This window comes from Leptidea sinapis, chromosome 7 (assembly GCF_905404315.1).
Source record: "Leptidea sinapis chromosome 7, ilLepSina1.1, whole genome shotgun sequence".
In the NCBI taxonomy this organism is placed as follows: Eukaryota; Metazoa; Arthropoda; class Insecta; order Lepidoptera; family Pieridae; genus Leptidea; species Leptidea sinapis.
In genome coordinates, this window is record NC_066271.1 from 11,012,668 (window position 1) to 11,039,079 (window position 26,412).

A 26,412-nucleotide genomic window follows, 5' to 3' on the forward strand; every position below is an offset into this window, starting at 1 on the left:
GACTTTCTGCTTATTTGTATTACACTCTACGGGGAATTTTTATGTTTCAACATTCAATATGCTGTCAGTGAGGTTCATTTGATTATTCAATTTTTTTATATTAGTCAACTGCGTAGAATTTTGAAAATTCGAATGTTCCAGAAATTATTATTTTTTTCTCAAATTTCATCTTTCTAGGTCAACTGAAACAACACATTGTTTTGATTTATTTGTAAAATATAATAACAAATATAAAAACGGTACTATTTCTATGTTAACATAATAATTAACAATATAAAAACTAATTTCAGAAAAACGGGTACTCATAGATATACAAATGTTGTTAAAGGTGTAATCCAGTAAACTTTTAAAATATTTATTGGATATATTATATAGCAATTTTATAAAAACGTTATAAATCAAAAATTCAAATTTAAATAATGAAATCAACAGAGTTGAAGTTATTTGGCAAGTAAATGTTCTGTGCCGTCATATTTGGGGCCCGAAACCTACATATTGTTACCCCACTTTAAGTGGGGGCGGTATAAGCAGTACCGCAACACGCAACGCGAATCTATACCAGCAGATAGCAAGCAACTTTCTTCGGAGACCTACGTCCGGAGATTGAGTAGTAAAAAAAAACAAATCGCGCCAACATCTTAACCTAGAAACCAAGAAATCGAGTGTTCTTCGCTTACATAAAAGTAACTTTGTGTGCCCAGCGGCAATTTTTATGTAACATGCTGTAATAAAGTTATGCAACTCATTACGACTTCATAATTTGGCGGTTCCGATACTCCGCAGTCCGCCAATCGCCATGACAGTGCGCGCGCTTTCAATTTGACGTTTGTGTTTTTTTTTTCTCTGTGAGTGCCAGTGTTTTTGTGCTTGTGACCAAGAAGGATCTATATAGGTGAGTCTCGCAATTCTCTATGTTTTGTTATGTGAAAGTCTGTGCGGAAACATAATGATTTCGTAATCTTTCATCTTGAGTAATCTATAGATTACTTTCCGGATCAAAGTGATTTAATATTTAAATTGCAAATCATAGCGTCCGTTGACATAGATTTAATGCATTTTTTTGTTTAATTTGAATAATTATCTAAGACCAATTTTTTATTATAATGAATATATTTGTGAAAGGAAAAGTGTAAACCTACTTTTCACTAGGCGAAAGAAATAAAACGGTTACTTTGCCTATTATGTTTGACCCAGATTCGCTAACCATGCCATTGGCAAAACGTTGCGTTATTTTCTTCCGTGAATTGGACTTTTGAGAATCTGATTAAATCTCAACACAATTTATTTTAAACTATAATATTGCGTGTTCCGAATACATTTATGCTTAAAAATAGGGAGGAATTATAACTGTGTATTCCACTAGTCACTAGTCTTTCGGTTCGCTTGTGAAAATATTATGATTTTATGTATGTATATATTTAAATAGTTTCCGGAGAGAACGCTCCAAATAAATATATACTTATATAAACAAATTTATTATATTACCTATTTTAAATTTGGTAAGAATTTCAAAATTATTGAAAATGACCTTGTTAATCATCACTCAAGTCTTTTTTCTTTATAATGTACAAGTGCTGACCCGTTAAACGTTGTTTTGCCATACCAGTGGCAGGCTCCTTTTGCACAGGAAGCCGGCTAGATTATGGGTAATACAACGGCGTCTATTTCTGCCATGAAGCAGTAATGTGTAAGCATTACTGTGTTTCGGACTGAAGGGCGCCGTAGCAAGTGAAATTACTGGGCAAATTAGACTTAACATCTCACGTCTCAAGGTGACGAGCGCAGTTGTAGTGCCGCTCAGAATTTTTGGGTTTATCAAGAATCCTGAGCGGCACTGCGTTGTAATGGGCAGGGCGTATCAATTAAAATCAGCTGAACGCCCTGCTTGTCTCGTCCCTTACTGTCATATAAAAAATATAAATTATGTACTCCGCGCCCGCTCATTGTCATAATATGTAATGAAATGTCATTGACTGAATTATTCGTATTGCGAATATATGTAGGTATGCTTAAGTAAGAAAAATATAAGTTCCAGATAAGTAACCATCAACATAATTTCTCCAAGACACGCTGCATCCTATGGTATAAGTATTATTCAGATCGGCTTAGTAGTTTTCGCAGTATAACTGAAGGAAAAAATGACTTTCCATTGATAAGTATACATTTTCTGTGCCTATAAACTTTATAATTTAACTATTTATATGTTATATTAAATATAACAGAATAATAACTACTACAAATACACATATAGATGGGTACTATAACTCGAGAAAACGAAATAAAAAGGAAAAAAATTCCTACAACATTTTGGAGTTGGTGCCAATTAAACAGCGAAAAAAATTATGACGTTCAATAGGTACTTACACCAAAAAAATTTGGTATTGATAAACGGCGGAGATATTAAAGTTCTGTTTTTAAAATCGGCTGTAAATGAAAATACATTATAGCGAACCTGTTGGTACAGGCTTCTGCAAGAGCCTGCTTGTGGAGAAACTGGTTACAGGCTCAATTCGTTCGACATTGTACATCTATTTCTAGGAATAAGTATTCTAGATTTTCGTATTTTTTTATGTAAGAGGGTTGAGGCAACGTACACTAAATGCCAGCGACCTTCAGCGATTGGAGTTCATTTAACAGACGCCCGCCCGCCATCTATGTAACAAAGTATTGTGTAGTTCATTTTCGCCACAGAGTAAGGTTGTTGATCAGAGAGAACTTTTTTTTTTGAGGAACTCGAAAATAATATAGATAGATCCTTTTTAAGGTGAAAACTTCCTTAGCATCGTTGTGATTTGAAAGTCGATGAAATGAAAAAGCAACAGATACATACATCATAAGATTTAACGTGGGAGCAAATGAACATTGGCAACGCCTAGTGTGGGGGTCAGTATAAAATGTTAATTTGTAAAAATGTATTTTACAGTGTTATGGTACCAGGCGATCATAGTTTAGAGGTTCATGCATAATGCATGTTTCACTTCTGACATGTGTACTTGGTAAGCACGCAATTTTTTATTTGCATCGGCTTTACTCACGACTGATCGTAGTTGATATTGACCATTCGGATGTCCTTCATCAGGGTATAATAAACTTAATAATGTCTCAGGAAAGTTTTAATAATTAAAGAACTAATTTCCTTGATCATTTCGAAGGAAAAAGCCAAATTGTATTCGAAGATTATTCTTCGTCATGATTTTTTTAATGGAGAGGCCTATTGTCGGAGTCTCCCCGCGAGATCGAATCCGAAATGAGGAGATCCGTAGGAGAACCAAAGTCACCGACATAGACCCGATGATTGCGAAACTGAAGTGGCAGTGGGCAGGACATAACTCGACGGACAGATGGCCGTTAAAGCCCTCGAATGGCGACCACGTACCGGCAGACGTTATGTTGATAGGCCCAAAACAAGATGGACCCGATGATCTGTTCAAGATCGCCGGAATAGGTTGGATGAGGGTAGCGCAGGACGGATACTCATGGCGATCTTTGAGGGAGGCCTTTGTCCAGAAGTGGACGTCTTCCGGCTGAAATGATGATGAACGTTGAGTACTTCGTAAATGCCTTAATAAATTGAACGTGAGTTTATCCGTTTTAATTATTTAGCTAACAATACCGGCTCGCGAATCACTTTCGCGCTCACAAACCTCGAGAAAGTCACGTACAGTTTTTTTTTAATACGTGTTATACGCACGATAAAGTATAATAATATATCTGATAACTAAGCAAATTAATGTTATGATTCAGGAGTGTTTACATTCTTTGTTAGATTGTTATTCTTTGTATTGGTTCAATGGGGACGCAACTGCTCATGAACATACTCAATACTAGGGGTCAAAGCTTGTACTTCAACAGCTAGATCACTTGGCGATACGCAGAGACGTCGCTTCATTGTGTTTTCACCTTTATCACCGGGAGTGCTCAGAGGAGATTTTCCGTATGATGTTAGCCGAATTCCACCACCGGACATCGCGACAAATTCGTAATTCCACCCGAATCATGTTGACATCTGGCATTCTACAAGCGCGCGTATTGCTAAAAATTTCTTGCCTCGCACAGCCACTTTGTTGAATGAATTGCCGGCTGCTGTTTTCCCGAGCCGATACGACTTAGAGACCATATATATGTATCCACATCCGATCAAGTGAACCTCTAGCCCCTTCGCTTCCTAAACCTACATAAACGTTGCTTGTTATAATGTTTTTTTTTATGAAAATAAGGGACAAGACGATCAAAACGTTCAGCTGATGGTAATTAAAACGCCTTGCCCATTATAATGCAGTGCCGCTCAGGACTCTTGAAATACCTAAAAATTCTGAGCGGCACCACAATTGCGCTCGTCACCTTGAGACATAAGATGTTGTCTCATGTGCCCAGTAATTTCACTAGCTACGGCGCCTTTCAGCTTTCAGCCCGTAACACAGTTAACACATTGCTGTTTCACGGCAGAAATAGGCGCCGTTAAAGTGTATTAAACTCCTTTTATTGTGCCCCTACCTGTAACACCCACAGCGCTGCATCTACGTCTAGTCACTAAAATTAGCAACGGTTTTCATATAATGTTAGATGTTGACGTACATCGATGAAAAGCACATTCAAAGTATACACAAACACACACACACACACACACGCTTTGTTTCTGTCGGGGTAGGCAGAGACAACAGAAAGCCACTTGCTTCTATCCTTACAAAATGCTAGCCGGGTCCGGGTGCTTCAGACCTTTCCTTTTTTCAAAACGTATCCAATTTTGTCGACGAATGTTTTAGAAGATCTCCCGCGACGGACTTGCCCACACACACTTGCCTTATATATTTGATACGTCATTCTTTTTTCACTCGTTCACTCCACGTGTCCAAACCGCTTCATCATTCCTTTCTCAATCCTTGTCTCAACATCTTCTTTCAGACCACAGCGCTCTCGTATTACAGCATTCGGAATTGTATCAATCAGTCTCACTCCACACATAGTACGCAGTGATCGCATCACAACTGCGTTAATTTCTATGCTTCCACTGCCATACCCAACTCTCATTTCCGTACATCAAGTATAAAAATATTATTAGAATAAAGAAAACACCAGTAGCAAACTCGTATAGTGGCATGAGAACCCCAAATATGTACAAATGATTTCGTGTTATTGACACGCCTTTGAATACCGGTACGCAAACGAGCGAATCGGTACGACCGCAAAAGGCGATGCACTGTGGGCGACGCCGATCTGTTTCATACCGCATTATGGGATTGTTGCTCTATTAGTGACCTTGTTGACTTACTATTCGTATATTTTTCACATTTATGGTAATATCACAATACCAAGTAAGTTACTTGAGAGCTACGCTTTTTGAAGGTATTCTTTTGGAGCGTTACGTTATAGATTATCAGAGTGAATTATCACGACGCGCGCACACCGTCACGCAAATTCAACACCCTGACGTTAGTTGGTCAACTAGACCATTTGTATTATACTTCAGCTACCAAGCCTCTTGTAACTTCAATATGTAATTTCAATTTATATACAAGTTTGATATGATATTTAATTGCCCGTTATTTAAATAAATTATGTGGTATAATAATATTTTGATTGGTTGTATTTAATACCTTCTTTATTACAATATTGTAACTTTTTCTACAAACGTAAAATGACACGTGGAATAATTTTTTAAGAATTTTGTTTAATTACGCCAAAGAAGAATGACTTCTTGCGTGCATACATAAAGTACACACAAACTTTTTTATCGACGACAAATGACCTGTAGGTCACCAGGTAATTAATCACCAAAGGAATCAGAAGTGTTGCCAGCCTTGCCCATGTCGTATCGTCGTGGAAACACTCTACAAGGAAATTCAATCCATAATTTGGATGTGCGTAACAGAAAGTTCCTTGAAAATAGCTCTAATGTTAAGTTTCTGATAGTGCTAATTCAATCTACTTATTGCCAGCTATTGGAAATTTGTATTCGTAATAACATAATTAGCAACTGCTTCATTCATTTGCGCCTATTGACACTCTATATGCGTATCACTCCGCCTAGGTATAAAACTGAGTGAACCACATGAGTGTAGATGTGGTGTTCAGGTAGATGCTCTTGGGTTTCACGGGTTATCCTACCTAAAATCGGCAGATCGTATCAGTCGTCACGCCAGCATTAATGAAGTCATCCGCAGGGCATTTGCCGCTCTTAATACACCAGCTGCTTTAGAGCCAAATGGCTATTATTACCTAATATGTTGGGGCTGCTGCTTCCACTGCCGAAGACAGCAAACGTCACAAATATGTCGGTCTCAGTGAGTCTTACGTCTTTGTGCCGTTTGGTGTCGAGACACTTGGCCCGTGGGGTCCAGAGGAGAATGTACAAAGTACTATCTTCTCGCCTCAATAGGGCTACTGGCAACCCAACCGCTGGCAGCTATTTCGTTCAACGGTATCCAACATGGAAATGCTGCCTTAGTGCTGCCAGTATTTTCTTTAATGTAATCATGGTGTTTTTTTTTATATGAGGGGGGCAAACGGGCAAGAGGCTCACGGGATGGGGAGAGGTGAGGCAACCGCCCATGGACATCCGCAACAACAGGTGTGTCAAGAAATGCGTTGCCGGCCTTTAAGGTGGGAGTACGCTTTTTTCTTGAAGGTCCCTAAGTCGTATCTGTTCGGGAAGACCGCTGCAGACCAGACCGTGTTGTAAATATTATATAAGATTTGTTTTGTTTGAATAAATTCCTTTATGTTTTATATATGACTACTTTTAATAACAATACTGGAATTCCTGGAATACTGGAAATCGGTATGCATTTAAAAAGTGTTATATTTAAATGCGTAGTACTCGAGTTAGTCAAAGAAAATAGAAATCGGTATGTACTTAAGAGTAAGACTCACGGGACAATTTTTCCAAACGTGCGAACAGGAGAGATGAGTAGGGATGAGATGGAGGCGATCTGAGTATATTTTTTGTTGAAACTGGCAGTTTGGGAGAAAAATCTTAATACTACTAAATCGTAAATATTTTGTTTATGACGTCAATTATTTGAACAGAATTGAATCTAGGCTTGCACTTGTGTGTTTTTTTTATTGAAAATACGTTCTATCGCGTACTTTATGCTGGTTTTGACTGTGTGCTTTTATACAATTTGGAAAACGTAAGACGTACAAGTTGCGTAGTTTTCGATTATCAAAGTAAACGGCGCTTATCAGTTCATTATACGGTCCTGTAACGTATATTTGTAACCTGTTCATGTGTTCACTGTTCTGTCAATCCGCGGGAGCTTAGAGGACAGGCGCATAGATGCGGGAAAAATTGGTAGCGAAGACTACACGCCAAGATATGCCATTTAGAATAGCTTTTTCTGTTTGAAAAATGAAAATTTTCATCATGTAGGTCTTCATTGATGTTGGGATAAAAACTGACAGCGGGCTTGGCGAAAATCTTTGCACCCAGTATTGTCTTTGTTTCTTCTGCCAACCTTCGGTATAAAATCCATATAAACAAGTTGCTTTATCCACGTCCATTTTCAAGCAATGTTAAAGCCAGACTGCCGCGCGTACATATGCAATCATGTGCATGCTCCAACAGCCATCGCTTCCCCGGATAGTTCTAATAGATCTCATAGATCATTTTTATGCATTCAAAACACAACCGTTCTGGTTCCATTTTATTCTTAAAGCACTTTTAACCATAAACTGTGAGTGCGTTCTCAGTTGTGTTGCATTTAAGGTCCCTTACATCTGAGAGTTAAATTATCCAAAATTTTCTATACCCTACTCTCCAAATCAAATCGAGGCTTACAGTCTCCGGTTAAGCGCATTCTTGACGAGTATAATTTAATAAATGGTCGCATCGAGTTGGACGTGTTTCAAGACTCTTCATATAGTTTTAAGAAAAAGATTTGCGAGCATTTCAAAATTTATTTTATACTAGCTTTTACCTGTGACTTCGTCCACGTGAAATAGTTACTTTGGGCAGCATTATTTATTTTTTATATAACTGCTGTGGTTAATACATTTTTATAAGCTAAAAACTATATAACTTTCATTACCCATTTTCATCCGTAAAAAGGTGTAAATTTTACAAAGCAAGAAGAAATATTTATTTATTTTTATCAACTGCTTAAATATAAAGTTTCATGGTGTTCTTCGAAAATGACGAACTTTCATACATACTTCCACCTTTTTTACAACCCAGCCAAGCCTTATATTCGCGATAAAAGTTAGCCTATGTCCTTTCCCAAGCTCTTGTCTATCTATGTACCAAATTTAATCAAAACTGGTTCAGTGGTTAGGCGTGAAAGCGTAATAAACAAACTTACATTCACATTTATAATATTAGTAGGGATTATTGTTAGCAGTTATTAAAAAACACTAAGTATTATTATTATTTCACAGCAATTTGGTAAAGTTATGCACGCCGTATCGTTTAGATAAACATATAAGAAACGATAGGTACCCTTTAATATATAAGACTAGTTTGTATGGATTCAAATTCAAATACTTTTATTCAAAATAGGATGTGACATCACTTATTGAGGGTCAAAACCTACCACCCATTCCAAAACGAATGCCTCAGACCTGAGAAGAATGGGCGCAACAAACTCAGCGGGCTTTTTTTTCATAAAAAATATATTAACCAATTAATTAAATAGCCTGAGGCGGTCGCTCCATACCCAATCTGTGGTATCATTATGAAAGTCATTTATGTTATAGTAACCTTTACCACACAAACGTTTTTTAACAATTATTTTAAATAACGTAATACTTTTGTTTTGAACATTTTCTGGGATCTTGTTGTAAAAGCATATAATTCGCCCCACAAAAGACTTACTAACTCGGCTTAGCCGAGTAATAGGCATTATAAGCTTATGTCTGTTCCTGGTGTTAACATTATGGCTATGACAGTTTCTAGCAAATTCACTTATGTTCCGATGTACATACATTACATTATCAAGAATATATTGAGAAGCAACAGACAAGATAATAATATGTGTAATGTAGTTGTACTTAATAAATAAATAAGGATGAATAAATAGAAAGGATGGTGAAATTCAAGATGGCGGCGGTGCTCATAAAAATATGGTTCTTACAAAAGTATTTAAAAAGTAAAAATGATTCGCACTTGACTTGTTTTACTTCCGTAGTCTTGTAATTATTAAAGACTTCAGATCTATAATTTCTAATATTAAATTCATTTAAACCCAGTAACACATACAGTGATTGTTACGTCACTTCTCAGCAGAATTTAGTTCAAGTTCGGGTCAACTGATTTCTCTTGTTTCGCAACTTGAGATTCGACGGAGTAATATTGCTGATTTAAATTTTAAACGACTTTGGATATTGTGTGATAATCTATACATATTATATATTAATCGTTGACAGGCCGTGTCTGTACATTTATGCAAAAATAAATTGTACACATTGTACTTAATAGACCAGGGTCGATAATTTTTTCACATAACCTCAAAATTTTTTGTGAAAAATTCGAAAACCAAGCTTGAGCCTGCGCAAGACAATAGTTATTAACTTAGTTTGCGAAGTACATAGCAGTATTGGAATTCGAAAAATAATCCATAGCACAGATCACTAACATGTAGCATCCGTAAGGTAGACTGAGTATCAGATCTGTAAGATCTATTAAGAACTAACGAACTAAAGAGCGAGGGAGCCTGTAGGAGTGCTCTTTCGAACTAGTTCGTTCGCGAACTACACAAGACTAGACTCTTTGACACACTGTGAACATTGCATCCAATCACCATCCTGTATCAAACGCCGAAGCGCAACGAGTCGGTTTTTGAAACAAGTTCAAAGGCGAGGGGAAAGAAAGGGGAGTGCACGTGGGCAATGCACAATATACATACTGTTATATAATATGTTTATTGTGGAATAATCGTTAAACGTTATTTTAACTCACTTTCACAACTTAATTGTAATAAGCTCATGTGTACCTATTAATGGGCTTAGAACTAAAATGTGCCGAATTCCTCACCGATCAACAACTATTCCTGTTTTTTGATTAATTAACATTGCTTTACTCATTTGATTCATCTTAACTGCTAGGGCTGCCACCCAGTAAGTTAACATTTCCTTCGTCGCGAGGCAAGTGTGATTCGAAATATTATAAGTTTTGGATTAAAAGTCAAATTTACTAAAAAAAGAGGACATTGTGAATCAAATTTGCAAAAAATACCACATTCGATGCCAAAAATCGCGCGGTAAACTAAACTATAAACAGTAAACTAGGTAATCATGTTAACATCAGTCACCCGTGATGGATAAATCATTAATAGTTTGATAATAATATTACTCATATTGTCTATTAAATTCAAATATTTTTAATTCAAAATAGGATGTGACATCACTTATTGAAAGTAAAAAAAACTACCACCCACAAAATGAATGCCTCAGGCCTGAGAAGAATGGGTGCAACAAACTCAGCGGCCTTTTTTTCATCAAAAAATATGTTAACAAAGTAATATTGTACAATTAAACTTATTATTTAATAGCCTGAGGGTGGTCCCATTCCCAATCTGTGGTATCATTAAGAAAGTCATTTATGTTATAGTAACCTTTACCACACAAACGTTTATTATGCCGCGGCTACATATTGTTTACAACTTTGCGTCCAAGCTTGGCTTTAATTTGGTATAGCCAATATTGAAAAACTATGGCACCACACATTTGCTTCAATGCCAGCTTTGTACCTAACACTGGACAAGACAAGCACCGACCTTGTTGTTCAATTGAAGAAGACCGGAGTATGGACGATAAATTATTTGTACTAGCAGTTTGCGCGTGTGGTTTAGGTACATAATGCTTATTAATTGCATCGTAGAAGAAAACCATGACACACGTATCAACAGCAGGCGCGACTTGCAACCAAAGAGGATGTAAATACTACGTTATAAGAGGCCGGACTCCCTAAGTAAAAATTTAAATTTAGTTTAGTATGAAACGTGCAGTCATTTGACATAATTTTGAAATAGTAGTAATCACAGTATCGCGAATAGCCCCGAAGTATAATCCGGCTAAGTTTGAAAGCTATTTCCTTTTTGTACAAGATTATAGCCTCATCTGTCAATCTGTCAGTAATTGCACGTTTCATACAATCGAGTGAATCGCTTTTTTCTTAGAGTTTCGCTGGCCTGCTTGCAACAAATGACAACAGACAAACCTAACCATAGTGTGGCGCGCTCGTGACAAAAATGCCCACGCGCACATTTCATTCCCTTCTCCATTGCACTTGAATCAAAAACCCTTTCGTTGCGGATGGATTGATGCAATGTTCACAGTGTGTCAAAGACTGACAGTCTTGTGTAGTTCTCGAATGAACTAGTTCGAAAGAGCGCTCCCACAGACGAACTACGCGACCTACGAGTAGTTCCCAGATCCCTCGCTGTTAGTTCTTAATAGATCTTACGGATCGTAGACTCAGTCTACGTTATTGATGCTACATATTAGTGATCTGTGCTACGGATCCTTTTTCAAATTCCAATATTGCGATTTACTTCGCTATTTATCTTGCGCAGGCTCAATATACAAAATATTCTGTGAATAGTTGTCAGTAGGTATCTAATTATGTTCACATGCAACAGCTATAATCATTTTAGTTCTCATCTGGAGACTTCATGGTAGTACGCAGTTCTTAAGTAAACTACTGGAAATTCAAGAAAGGAACTAACGAACTAAAAGATTGAACTAGTTCGTTACATTAACGAACTAAATTGACCGCTCCCAGTCGCGAATGCTCAAGCCTTGAAAGACTGATCCACACACTGGAGTATAAGCCATAATAATCTACATTGGTGCAAATATAACTAATGTGTTCCGCGCGAAGACATCTGACCTTGATTTGTTGTAATACTAGTTGTAGTTAGCTGTAGTCAACTCGTTTATTCTATGCTAAGCGTTTGTAGGAATAACACGCATTTGAGTATTGGTTTTTCGTTTATAATATGTATAATAATATGTATTCGTTCGTATTGAGATACTGTTTTAAAACTAAGTCAAGGATTGACCTTTTACCACTAAGATCAACATGCTATATTTAAAACAAACATAATTTAATTACATTTTTTCGGTTAAACTGGTGACATTATTGCAGTAGTAATACTGGCAACTTATATATTAACGTTGAATGAATTAAAATGTCAAAATGGTTGACTTTGCCATTAATTATAATAAATAATTACAATATAAATGGATGTATTGCAGTCAATGACGTTCTATACCCATATAAGTCACAGTCAAATAGCGGAACGGCAAAGGTGTGCTTAAAGACTAACCCCCATATTCATAATAGTCTGCTAACTTAAAGCATTGCTAATTCTCACTCTGTCTTCTTCTATTGACCTAAGTCAGAATGAGAAAAACACTCCTAAGCGGCTGTTTAAAGTTAGCGGACCATTATGAATAATGCATCTTTTTATGTATATTTCTATCTATTTATTTGTTTAAATTTTTCCTCTTTTCAAGTGAAACTTTTATTACATCGTCTCAAACTTTTTCGTCTGCTTGTTGCATGTCGCGTGACGGTCAGGCGGCGCCTATAGTTTCCCATTATCATTCCAATTTTCCAAGTATAAAGTTAAGATTGATAAAGCGATTTTTATACCCTTATTGGACAATTATTCCAAAAATTTTTTGTTAAATATCTATAATGTGAAAAAACGTTTCACTTTTACCGTGGTTTTATAAAACCACACAATCCTTTTGATTTTTTCTTTGAATCGTCATGCACAAACCTAATAATTCGTGTTAAAATTTATAATTATATTAATAATATTTATTAAGTATGTATATTGTATTGCAAATATATGTATATAACTTGAAACGATAACAGCAACGACATCCTAGAAGGTGTCGTTGAGATTATCGTAAAAGTGACGTCTGATTATTTGTGAAATTCGAATATTCGTCTCTGACATTTTCAACTAAGAGTAGGGTTGCGACCGATAATACCGAATAATGTTTCGTTCGTTCAATCATCGTTTCGACATTGATTACGATGTAACTAAGAGTAGGATTCGACACGACTAATGCCACGATTTATCGAATATCGATTTTAGGAGTAGGCCCTCAGTAGCGGACAATATTCGATGTTATGTCACATTGTCCATCGCACAATATTATTATTATTACCGGCCGGACCGTGCCGAGTACGACCATGTGTTAAGGCTATAATGCACGATCGAAACCACAAAAAATTGATATTTTAATAACAAAATGGCCGTGACTAGGAGTGCAACCTGTTTATTTATCACAGAATGCGAGAGTGAAATGCAAAAAGTCACTGCCACCTTGATTATGTATGTCAAGAATGCACTTGTAACGGGGCAAATTTAATGGATTTCATGATACCTGCTAATCACTTTGGGAGACAAGCCTAATTGTATGTATTATTGGGTTTCGGTCTGAAGGGCGCCGTAGCTAGCGAAATTACTGGGCAAATGAGACTTAACATCTTATGTCTCAAGGTGACGAGCGAAATAATTGTAAGGTCGCTTAAAATATTTGGGGATTTTCAACAATCCTGAGCAGCACTGCATTGTAATGAGCAGGGCGTATCAATTACAATTAGCTGAACGTCCTGCCCGTCTCGTCCCTTATTTTTATTAAATAAAATATTCATAAATTATACGTAAATATTAATGTGATACATACATGTCTTAACAACATTCCATTACTCAACATACTATTTAATATTTGTGCAAACCAATAGAACTTTATTTATTCAAACAAAACAAAGCATCTAGCTATATTTACTATTAAAATATTACATTAAATTAAAACTATCGTTACGGGGAGGTGTCAACGTAGGTGGCGGTTATCACTTAACTTCAGGTGACCCGTACGCTCGTTGGACCTCCTCTTCTATAAAAAATACAAAATAGTTATCAGTATAAATATACTTTTGTAATAAATCCCAGCCGCTATCGATGCTTTATATTAAATTCAAATGTTTGTATGTATTTAAAATCACTTATTACCCATTCAAAATAGTACGCCTAAGACCTGAAAACGACCAGCGTAATAAACTTAGCGGTATAAATAAATAAATTTAAATGTTTACTTAAAAAAAGTGCTCTGTATATATAATATTAAGATAATGATTGTTAAATAACAATGGCACAATACAATATTATTTATTTTCTATACTAATATTATAAAGCTGCAGTGTTTGTTTGTTTGTTTGTTTGTTTGAACGCGCTAATCTCTGGTACTACTGGTCCGATTTGAATGATTCTTTCAGTGTTGGATAGTCCATTTATCGAGGAAGGCTATAGGCTATGTTTTTTTTTCAAAATTAGGGATCCGTAATAAATTTGCTATTTTGTAACACACGGTGTAAAATCGAAAACCTATTTTTGCGTGCGCTGCAAAAACTATTGACAATAGAACAAAATGATGTACAGGCTATAATATAGGCAATATTTTATTACTTATAAAACTATCGCGTGAATTATACTTTATATGGCAAAGCCGTTGGCAACGTTTGCCGGGTCAGCTAGTTAAAAAATAAAACTACATTTAATAGAACCGACTTCAAAAAGTAAAAAGTTATAAAATAATAAAGTATTAATTTGATACACCTCTTATGCAAACCTACCATTAATATAAAAAAAAATACTATTATCTGTATGTGCTACCTATTGATAAATTTTAAAATAACATATCATAATATATTTAATAGTAATATTTTTAAGGAGCTATGAGTTGGCCTACGAAAGGTGCCGTGTGCCTAACAATATAGATCCTAAGAAACGGGAATAGAATAAGTAATCGTCTCCGAAAAAATGCTGTTCGAAACTCTATTTCACGTTCTAGTGAGACAGTGAAATGTATATATGAATGACAAGTGGCCTATATCTACTTATCGGGACAACCTTACACGAGTTAATAATAATATATATATCTAATATCTTTAAACTAGCAATTCTTGTATATATATATATTCTGAATCTCGGAAACGGCTCCGACGATTTTAATAAAATTTAGTATACAGGTAGTTTTGGGGGCGAGAATTCGACCTAGCTAGGTTTCAATATTAAAAAATGTAATTTATCTGTGTTTTATATATATATAATATACACAAGACTATAATAGCTCAGATGGGACATTGGGTGATCTGGAAAGCAGAAGACCCTGGTTCGAATCCAGATGTCCTATAGTATTTTTTTTTTCAAGTTTTGTACATTCTTAAAAATCCGAGCAAGGCTCGGTCGTCCAGATATTATATATAATAAACATAATAGAAAGTCTTAAAAAAGCCGTACACTAACTAAAATTACAATGTCCACATAAACAAAATGCTCATAAATTGGTCAAAAATTAAGAATACTGGCATTTGCACCTTGGATAGCTAGGCTGATCCGTTGACCGAAATAGCTGCCAGCGCTTGGGTTTCCAGTAGCCTTATTGAGGCGCATATATAACACTTTGTATATTCTCCACGCATCTGGGCGCCACGGGCCAAGTGTCTCGCACCAAACGGCATAAAAACGTGGAACTATTAAAACCTAATTTTTTCTACATATTATTCACACAAGTTATTAACAATGTCAAATGAAATAATAAAATAAATGTAAAGAAGAGCCAATTAAAATTTTCAGTCCTTCTATAGTTTCTTTAGAGGGAGTGAAAATAACATAACATTTTGAAACAACACTTGGTAAACTTCATGAAGCTACATCAGTTCGTAAAGGGGCTTTGACATGGGGAGAAGAACTGATAAGAAACTCCCAGCCTATCTTTTTTATAATATAACAAGTTAGTAACTATAATATAATACAATTTTAAGTGGCCTCCGCAGAATCAGACAAGAACCATGCATCATTATCTCCTAAATAATCTACTATACAAGCTTTAGATTATGCGGTGTTATAATATTTTCATTTATTTAACCAGTGGGAGGCTCCTTAGCACAGGCTAGGTTATGGGTACCACAACGGCAACTATTTCTGCCGTGAAGCAGTAATGTGTAACCATTGCTGTGTTTCGGTCTGAAGGGCGCCGTAACTAGTGAAATTACTTTGCAAATGAGACTTAACATCTGTGAGAGTTTCTTGCGCCGCTGCTTCTCTCTCAAAGCGCCATTTGTTTCCGTAGCGGTAGTAGTATCTAATATATTAGAAATGACATCAAAAAGAATTCTAAAGGAATTAATTTTGAGAAAATAAATGCCTTTTATGCCTTTTACGTCTTGCGAAATTGTAGTGCCGCTCAGAATTTTTGGGTTTTTCAAGAATCCTGAGCGGCACTGCATTGTAATGGGCTGGGCGTATCAATACTGTATCAGCTGAACATCCTGCTCGTCTCGTCCTTTATTTTAATAAAAAAAATAGTAATTAATACCTTCTTTATTACAATACTGTTGTTTCTACAAACGTTAAATAGCACGAAGAATTATTGTTATTTTTTAGCAAGGTGACAGCCCTACGGAGTATTTGAGAGAATAATTCTTATCTTTAACTAGTTTAATTATGCAAACATATCATTATTAATGAATTGTACTACGTAATAGTAGGTAAGTGACGTGAGAAGTGATTTAAACGTAACTTGGTTTTTTGGTCAGTTTCATATGCTTGTGAATACAACTTTCGTAGGTTCAAAACTCTGAAGTGTCAACTTTTTATAAAATCAAACAATTATAAATCCTCTTCCCTTCACCATCATCTTATGTTTGTAACCTGAAAACATAATAAACAATGGGTATAAAATGTTAAACTCGCGTCAGGACACGTGGCCTGATCGAGAATTCGTAAGACAGTCGATGAAATTATGGATGAAAGTTGATTTCACTGAGAGATAAACTTTTTAATGTAATATAGTTGTAATAGCTCTCTGTTAATTTTTAATGTGATATAAAATGTCGTTTTTGTGTTCGATACCGCAAGAAATGAATATTGTATTTAACCACATAAATGCTAGTACTTATAAACAGACAAATAAAGCAATTCGTGCGAAATTATTCTCTATCCAATACAAAATATTCAAAAATGCACAACTTTAATGTCAAAGTCTATCTAAACGTATAAACTAACTAAGTGTAATATTTAAAATATTAATTCATAGCCGAAAATAGGTTAACACGCGGATACGCTATGGGCACACAAAGGACGCTACAGACCGTGTACGGACGAGTAAATAAAGAAGGACTCCGTGTCACCTTACATAACAGTGAAGCGCCAAAACAAGCCGGTAAATGTGTAAATACATAGCACACAAATGCAAGCCGATCGGCCGCTATTATGAGATTTGCCATCGTCTGTGACAGATCAGTTTGCGTCGCAATAAAATATTTTAAAAATGCCGTCGTGCGTTGTAAAAAGTGTAAAAACAATACTATAAAAGTATTTGTGGCCATAAATGATTATTTAAGGGAGAAACAATTGTGTAACTGGTATCCCCCGCAACCGCACACACACTAGCATAAAGGTGCTTCACTTGCTAATATCACGGTTCGGAGTCCTTCTTTTTTACTCGTCCGTGTGTACCACATACAATTTGTGACAATTATTAATTTAAAAATTGAAAAACTAAATGCTATCTTTTTCACCTTAGTTAAATAACAAATGTAATTTTTTATGTGCACATACCTACTTTGTATACATTGTTCTAGACGTCAATCCGAATCTAATTAGGCATCGCTCATATTTTTCGGAAATTTATTAAGAATGTTTTGAAACTTGTTAGTGACTAGGATACCATGTCAAGATTGAGTGGTACATGTTGTATTTATTTGAAAATTGCAATGACATTCATAATTATAGGTATGTTCCGATATGCACTGCGACCACTGTACAGTGTGACGTCAATTTAATATACTGTGAAGCCGTTCCTTTATAGCCAGTTACACTGTTTACTATTTAAAACGAAACGCAATCCCGTATACTGTCAGCCGCATTTTTTGACGCAACATTCAAATGAGTCTATTAAAAATGTTCTAGTTCATTAAAAAAAACTGTTGTTGGAGTATTGTTAAATTAAAATTATTTGGGATTAAACTGTTGGTATTGTTTATAAAACTTTAGGCACTCGAGTGGCTTTGACTGATCACGTGATCAAAGTACTGCGAGTACCTTATCTCGAAAACGCCAGTGCTCACAGTAGAATATGGCTGCGATTTATGAAGTCATAAATTTCCCTAGGGTACTGCGGCAGTATACTCGCAGTCCATAACGGAACGAATTTTTTTCTAAAGTGATAGCACTGTGCAGTGCTCGCAGTGCATATCGGAACATACCGTATGTATAGAACGTCAGTGGATGATGTAATATCGACACAACCTATGACAATTCTTTATTTGACATCTGACAGGTGTCAGATAATGAATGGGACGTCAAGAGCGATATGTGTGAGTCTCGGAGATGCTTTGAATTTTCTGAAATAATATTTGATTGGAAAAGGTGAAATTGTGAACTTTTACGTAAATAAATAAAAAATATTCCAAAATAAAGGCTATAAAATATGTTGTTTATGTTTTCAGGTTAATTATATTTCTTAACCTTCTGATAATATTGTTTTTAATTATAGTATGTTGTAAGTTTTTAATTAAAATAAACCTTGTGATCCAGAGATACGTAATTATATCTTTATTTCCATTTTATTTCAGTCAAGTTTTTTAGATTAATAATCTACTTTGCTTACTAAGTTATTGTTTGATTGTTTTTGTAATGGAAACATATTTTGACAAATTACAAATACATTTACTTAAATAAATAAAGTGTGTGTGAACATATTATGTACGCACGCAATTAAGAACAGTATTTTTATCCTCGGGTATTAAATAGGCAAATACACATATTAATACAGCCAGAACTTGAAATAGACTTATCCCTTACCCCGGCTTCAATTATTAATGCAATATCTGAACAAAAATTAATTCACACCCTACATTTTACGGCTTCTGATAATGTTGTAAGTGGGCGTACTCGAGCCAGTCTCGAACAATGTGTGACGTTGACGTGCCGCATGTCATTTTCAGTAACAAAATTGGCACAAACGTAATTGTAGATGTGACCTTCTATTAAGTGAGAAACACCTGTGCCAGAAGGCCACGCTCTTCCATAACAATTAATATTCACAGTACCAAAAACTAGGGATCATAAATTAATTCTATAAAAATATAATATAACAAAAGAATAATATTATACCAACAGGATGTCTGTGTGTGTCTGTGTTTTTGTGTATATGTGTGTGTCATTGTTACTTTTCATAAAACACTACTTATTGTACTATCAAGAAGGTATACCCAAAATTTACTCCGTGTAATTAAATAGCTCTTCCACTTCAACATCTTCTAATATATAAAATTCTCATGTCGCGGTGTTTGTAGTTAAACTCCTTCGAAACGGGTGGACCGATTCTCATGAAATTTTGAGTGCATATGGGTAGGTCTGAGAATCAGACAACGTCTATTTTTCATCCCCCTAAATGTAAAGGGTGGTCCACGCCAATTTTTTCATTAGAGTCAGCATTAAAAAATACATACAACTTCAAATTTTCACCCATCTACGATCTACAGTTACTTTTGTATCGCGATTTTAATATCGGCAATACAACGTTTGCTGGGTCAGCTAGTAATTCATAGATTTCAACTAAGCGGTTAAACTTCGTCTACATTCCACTTTGTTACGCGTTTAGATCTCGAGTTTTTCATTTATAAGGTTATATAAATGTTCTGATTGTTTCGTAAACTGAAATAAAAACACACCATATCACGCGTACACACGCCATATCACAAAAATTGAATTGACTTTGGTACACAAAAATAAAAAAACGCCCAAGTATTTAAATAAGTGTATAAATAAGGAAATGTATCAAGATATTTTGAACTTGTTGGCTAGAGCAGGGGTGCTCAAGCTTGAACTGCTGGCGATCTACCTCAAAATTGTTCGATCGGTTGAGTACGATCGATCGGCTCTGAGAGGCTTCAAGTATGTGTGATGAAGGATTGTCGTCTAGGTAGAATGTCACGATGACATAGATATTAGGTTTGCGCACAATATGCATTTTTTTTGGCAAGGTAAGTGTAGGTCTGCTCTAAAATTTCAATGAAAAACCTCATAATTATTATTCAAAACTGCGAGTTTAATGGTTGTTACAAAACAAACGCGTTCTAAAGTTCTAAGCTTAACTAAAGAGTGACTTTGGATGTTGAAGCGTGATGATGCCTTGAGAATACTTTTCATAAGATGGTACCTAATTACCGATTTTAGTTTATTATACCGGATTTTTTTCTCGAGATCGACTCAAAAAGCACTCGCGATCGACCTGTCGATCCCGATCGACCTCTTGAGCACCCCTGGACTAGAGTATAGGGATTTACTTTACAATATATTTGGGTCGAGTACATAGTCTCTGAACAAGTCAATCCTTGTGTGGATATCTTCCCATTACTTAACCTAGAAGCTCGCTCGTTCAATAAATTGTATACAACATTTTCTGCTTTAACAATAAAATGATATTGTTTTATCTAGCAATTGCCTTGCATGCGACTTAGTGACAAAGCAAAACATAAAAGAACTAAACAGTTTCCTATTACCAAAATTTATTATTTAGTGTATATATATATATATATATATATCGCATATTATATATATATATATAATATGCGATTTATTAGATACAGCCCGCTGAAAGTTATATGGACGTATGGACAGTCGAGTTTAAGTCAATGGGCTACTCGTACCATTCCCTGGGGTTCTAAGTAACAAAAACACAATTTAGAATGCAAGCAAAGAATCTTAAAATAATATTATCGTGTCCCGGCAAACGTTGTTTTGTCCTTAGATGATATTTTATAATCTACTATATACCAGTAACAGATCTACCAGTGGGAGGCTATTGCTGCCGTGAAGCAGTAAGGTAAAATATCCAGTAGAATGACACTTTAATGATTTATTCTTATGTTTATTCACATAGTTTGACATGAAATCATCTTAGTGGGAAATTCTAATTATTGGTAATAGTTGCGCAAATTATTCCCCTTTCAGAATGTGAAAATAATTATTGCAATGAAACTAATGTTTAATTTTTATGTTACTTTTTAATAAAAATAAAGGTACTATGCAAATAGTTGACACCTAGTGAAAACAAACATATTTAGCAGTAGACACTTTTTATTTTCAGTAGTTGACGTAAGTATGCTTAGATTAAGATATACACAAAAAATAATTGTAATGAAAGTAGATACACAAAGCACAGCAAAGAGTATAACACCACTCCTCCCTGTGTCTTTTCTACTCTCTTCCTCTTTTGTCGGTGGCATCTAAAAAACGGAAGAAAAAATAATTCAATAGTTTACATCTCCTGTCAACTACTGAACGAAATGTTTCCAAATTATTTATGATGGTCTTGTAGAGTAAATCAACATGTAATCGGCAAAATAACAATAAATAAAACAGAATAAATTATATTAAAATCCATAAGTTGAAATGTGGGTGTCCCACATGTCAACTACTGAAATCTATGTAATTTCAAGTTTCATTAAATGACATGCCGCCATGTATATAATTTATTATTGTATTTCATTTTAAATATCTAATACGTATTCACGCTTCAAACTTATATAATGAATGAAATAAATATTTATTTAAAAATTGTAAAGTAATATTTACCTCTCGAATATTAAGAATTCTCAAGAAATCAAGCCTTTTATGCCTTTTTATTCCTTTAATTATTTTCTCTTCTTGTACACATACACTTCTTTCATTTTTCACAATGTACGAGTTCAATAATAATACCAAAAAAACAGTATATTTTCTTTCTATCTCGTTATGCTGAAAATAATGGTATTTCTTTCCTTTTTGATGTTGAATAACTTTATTATTTACCTTTCTTATTTAATTATATGTATACTTAACTAGATAACACTATAAAAAAACTCGTGAAAGAGGGGATTTCAATAGAATTTAATATACTACTGTATTTTGCTAAATGTATAGTGAGAACCATTGGTTATCCCTCAAAAATAATAAAAATAAATAAAATAAAAATAATACAATTATTGTAAGAATCGCAAGTAACGTGAGTATTGAAGTCATCGATAATTCATTACAGGAAACGGTAATGAACTTCAATTAATTACTTTGCATTACCGCGCATACGTAATCAAGTGCACTCTAGGGCTGTCACGCATTATTTTAATTATCATATTATTTACTAGTTGTTTCTTAAAACTTTAATAACTATATAATAAATGAAGATATCGCAATCATTTTTAGATACGGGCCAAGTGTCTAAGGAATATAACATAGAAGACATAATTAAAATCTATCCAGTTTCTGTGATTCGCGCATAAATGAAAACCTCTATAATTTTATTTATAATATAAACAGAAGCAAAGAAGGATATTGTTTTTAAAAATTTACCAGTACTTACCCCAACTTCACTAATTTATTTATGAGAAACATACAGCAATGTTTTTATGTTTGTTACCATGAAAATAAAATTGTATAATATGAACACGAAAACACTTACCCCCTTATTCATAATAGTCTGCTAACTTAAAGCATTGCTAATTCTCACTCTGTCTTCTTCTATTGACCTAAGTCAGAATGAGAAAAAACACTCCTAAGCGGCTGTTTAAAGTTAGCGGACCATTATGAATAAGGGGGTTAATCACCTACACCCTCACTCCCCTACATACACACACACACACACCTCTTATATACTATTATTATTAACGTACGTATTATTATTAGCATAAAACAACAGATGTATTCCTATTCAAGTTTTGTAATTATTATACTTAATCCTAAATTGGCATATGCCAAAAATAGATGTTGTCCGATTCTCAGACCTACCCAATATGCACTCAAAAGTTCATGAGAATCGGTCAAGCCGTTTCGAAGGAGTTTAACTGCAAACACCGCGACATAAGAATTGTATATATCAGATTTATTAATAGTCCAACAGCTATATCTTAAAATACAATAGACTTGTAAATAACTTTATAAATATTTGTGGTCTGAGAATCGGACAACATCTATTTTTCATCCCCCTAAATCTTAAGGGTGGTCCACGCCAAATTTTTTATTTTTTTTGACATTTTTTTTAAGTTTGTTTGATTATGAGTCAGCATTAAAAAATACATTCAACTTCAAATTTTCACCCATCTACGATTAACAGTTACTTTTGTATCGCGATTTTAATATCGGCAATACAACGTTTGCTGGGTCAGCTAGTAAAGAAATAAAAATTCCATCCATACAAATATGGCTTTACAAAGTGCAGTCTTCTATTACTGGGACAGATTGTTACTATTCCAGTAATAGAAATATTATTTGTGATAATTCATATATTGCTAGTGCATTACATTGCAACGTATACTAGCAAAATCAGCAGCTTAGTTAAAGAATATTTATCAATGAAATGAAATATTTTTATTGTTGTAGTTGTATTTATTTCATATCCGCCGTTCCGCTTAGTACTAAATAGTAAATCACTTCTTACTATCTGATGGTCTAAACGTCACCTGTTCTCACACCTTCAAATATAGATTTCTATTATCCATGCTGTCTAGAATCTAGACTGCTTAATATTTCCTGTTGCTGAACTCCAATTTCTACTATCGGCAGCCCTAGCAAGGAATGATTATTCACGTAATAAAAATAGCTACGAAGAACAGTAACCATCACATTAAAGTTTTTAATATTATTCATAAACGTCAATTTATTTGTCAGCGGGGTATTTCATCTCGTTATCTGAGACCTCGTTAGAACGTGAAGCCCCGTCCCTTTCAACCCCTCGCGCTCGTCCTGTTGCGTTGGTACGGCTTGCAGTTTCATTACACTTAGGCACCTGTCGTAATATTTTTTTGCGATCGCTGCTTTGTTTTAAAGTTTTCATTGTTACGTTTTTGCATTTGTTGTTAATAGTTCTGTCTCAGGTTTGTCAACGTCTGTAGGTACGTATAAAATATGAAGAGGAATTTTTTTTGAAGGATTCTTGTTTTTTTTCGCCAAAGAAGAATAACTTCTTGCGTGCATACATACAATTTTTTTTTTATTTCTATAGGTAAAATATAAAACAAGGAAATTATAATCATGATAGTAGGTACTTATATTTTAATTAATTCGAAAATAGCTATCTGATACTTCGCTACAGCTTAACTCTTCGAGATGTTTTACGACGAACATCACTGTTACGTCAACTGCATGCAATGCTTAAAGCTAGCAGCGTAATTTAGTAAATTAAGTAAAATACCATATAGAAATATTCAGTATTCCGTCGTACATTATATTTGAAAAGATAGGGCCCAGCATCGAACCCTGGGCTATTCCTCCACTAGCCTTAAATTATTTTGGTCTATTCTTATAATCATATTAAAATGTTAATTTTATTGAGATCATTCATAATTCAAACCTAGTTTTGCGGAATTAAACGCTTTCTTGATGTCTACAATAGCCATGCAGTATTTATTCCTACCTACCTTCCCTGTCCCTGTTATCTCGTTCTTGGCTGTGCTAACGACAACATCAACTGCGTCTAGAGTGAAGCATCCTATTCAGAATCCACATTGGTTATTATTAAGTAGCGGTTTGACTATCGCTTGTGTTGTTCCATGAACTATTCGCCCTTATAATTTTCCAGCTGTGTCAAGCACACAGTGTGGGCGGTGGAATATTGGTCCGTTAGGTTGCTTCTTCTCTTAGGGAGTTTTTCCATTTCCAACGCAAGATACCTTCATGGAGGCAAGGCTTACGACAGTGTTGGAGATTATATAGAAGAGAATGACATATGGTTCTTGTCTGGTTCTGCGCAAGCCATCTAAAATTCTATAGTATTACTAGCTGACCCAGCAAACGTTGCATTGCCGATATTAAAATCGCGATACAAAAGTAACTGTTGATCGTAGATGGATGAAAATTTGAAGTTGAATGTATTTTTTAATGTTGACTCATAATCAAACAAACTTAAAGAAAAATGTAAAAAAATTAAAAAAAAAAATTTCGTGTGGACCACCCTTAACATTTAGGGGGATGAAAAAGAGGTGTTGTCTGATTCTCAGACCTACCCAATATGCACTCAAAATTTCATGAGAATCGGTCAAGCCGTTTCGGAGGAGTTCAAAGTTTAACACCATGACACGAGAATTTTATATATTAGATGTTAAGTAGACTAAACAATTTTGTAATTATATGATTTAAAAGATGGGCTGGGAGTTTCTTAGCAGTTCTTATCTGACTAATATAGCTTCATGCCGTTTATAAAACGTTATATTATTGTCACTCCCTATGGTAGATACTGATATTTTTATTCTGTTACCTCTTAAATGGATCAGTAATCGCCCCTAACGCGCAAGGTCGCGTATTGGCATGTTGTTATGTAAGAGACATTTTGCAATGATTATAATATACGAAAACATTTGAAATCGAACCACGCACAATTGCGTTCACGGCCTCAACGTAATACTTTCCAATTTTATACGTGTGACTACTAATATACCCCGGCTGTACTTCTGTATAGTTTCAATTATTAAATACTAGAACTCTTAGTTTTAGAAGTGGAGTGAATTTTCACCAGTGGGAGGCTCCCTTGCACAGGATGCCGGCTAGATTATGGGTACCACAACGGAGCCTATTTTTGCCGTGAAGCAGTAATATGTAAGCATTACTGTGTCTCGGTCTGAAGGGCGCCGCAGCTTGTGAAATTACTGGGCCAATGAGACTTAACATCATATGTCTCAAGGTGACGAGCGCAATTGTGGTGCCCCTCAGAATTTTTGGGTTTTTCAAGAATCCTGAGCGGCACTGCATTGTAACGGGCAGGGCGTATTCATTACCATCAGCTGAGCGTCCTGCTCCTCTCGTCCCTTTATTTCATAAAAAAAAGTTCTGATTAATCTATTTTACGCTAGGCACTGAAGTGATTTATAACATTAATTCAATACAAATGAAATGCTATATGAAATACTACAAGGAAGTGTACCAAGAATACTGGCAGCATTTCCACGTTGGATAGCTAGACTTATCCGTTGACCGAAATAGCTGTTAACTGAAACACAAGGCACCTCATAAGTCGACCTTGGTGGTTTTGGTGATCCCTCTGTCCTTCCAGATCTTATTGAGCTTCTCTACCGCAGGCACATCGCCTTCGGCTGTCCAGCTCACAACCCTATTGGAGAATGTAGAACCAAGATAGGTGTAGGTTGGCACCACCTCACAGTTGGCAATGCGTTGAAATTCTGCTCTGTTGCTATTTACGTGATATACTATCATAATCTTGTTATAAAAATCATATAATTTTATCATATATTAATCAACATGTTAGGAGGACCACAGATCTGAAGGTATGTTTTCTACGTGCTGATTGAACGCTATCACTGCCTCTTCGGAATTGCTAAAAGTGAAACATCTCATCAAATCTTTGATTTTGGGGAAAATACAGAAATCATAGGGTACTAGGTCGGGGCTATGTGCATAATGG

At 35.1% G+C, this 26,412-nt stretch overlaps 1 protein-coding gene across 1 annotated transcript in view; it reads left to right on the plus strand.

The window, feature by feature from the left end:
• The first annotated feature begins 583 nt into the window (after window positions 1-583).
• LOC126965238 (fatty acyl-CoA reductase wat-like) overlaps window positions 584-26,412 on the plus strand; it is a 104,292-nt gene continuing 78,463 nt past the window's right edge. Inside the window, exon 1 of the mRNA XM_050808729.1 lies at window positions 584-892. The gene's annotated coding sequence lies outside the window, so the exon portion shown is untranslated. The remainder of the gene's footprint in view (window positions 893-26,412) is intronic.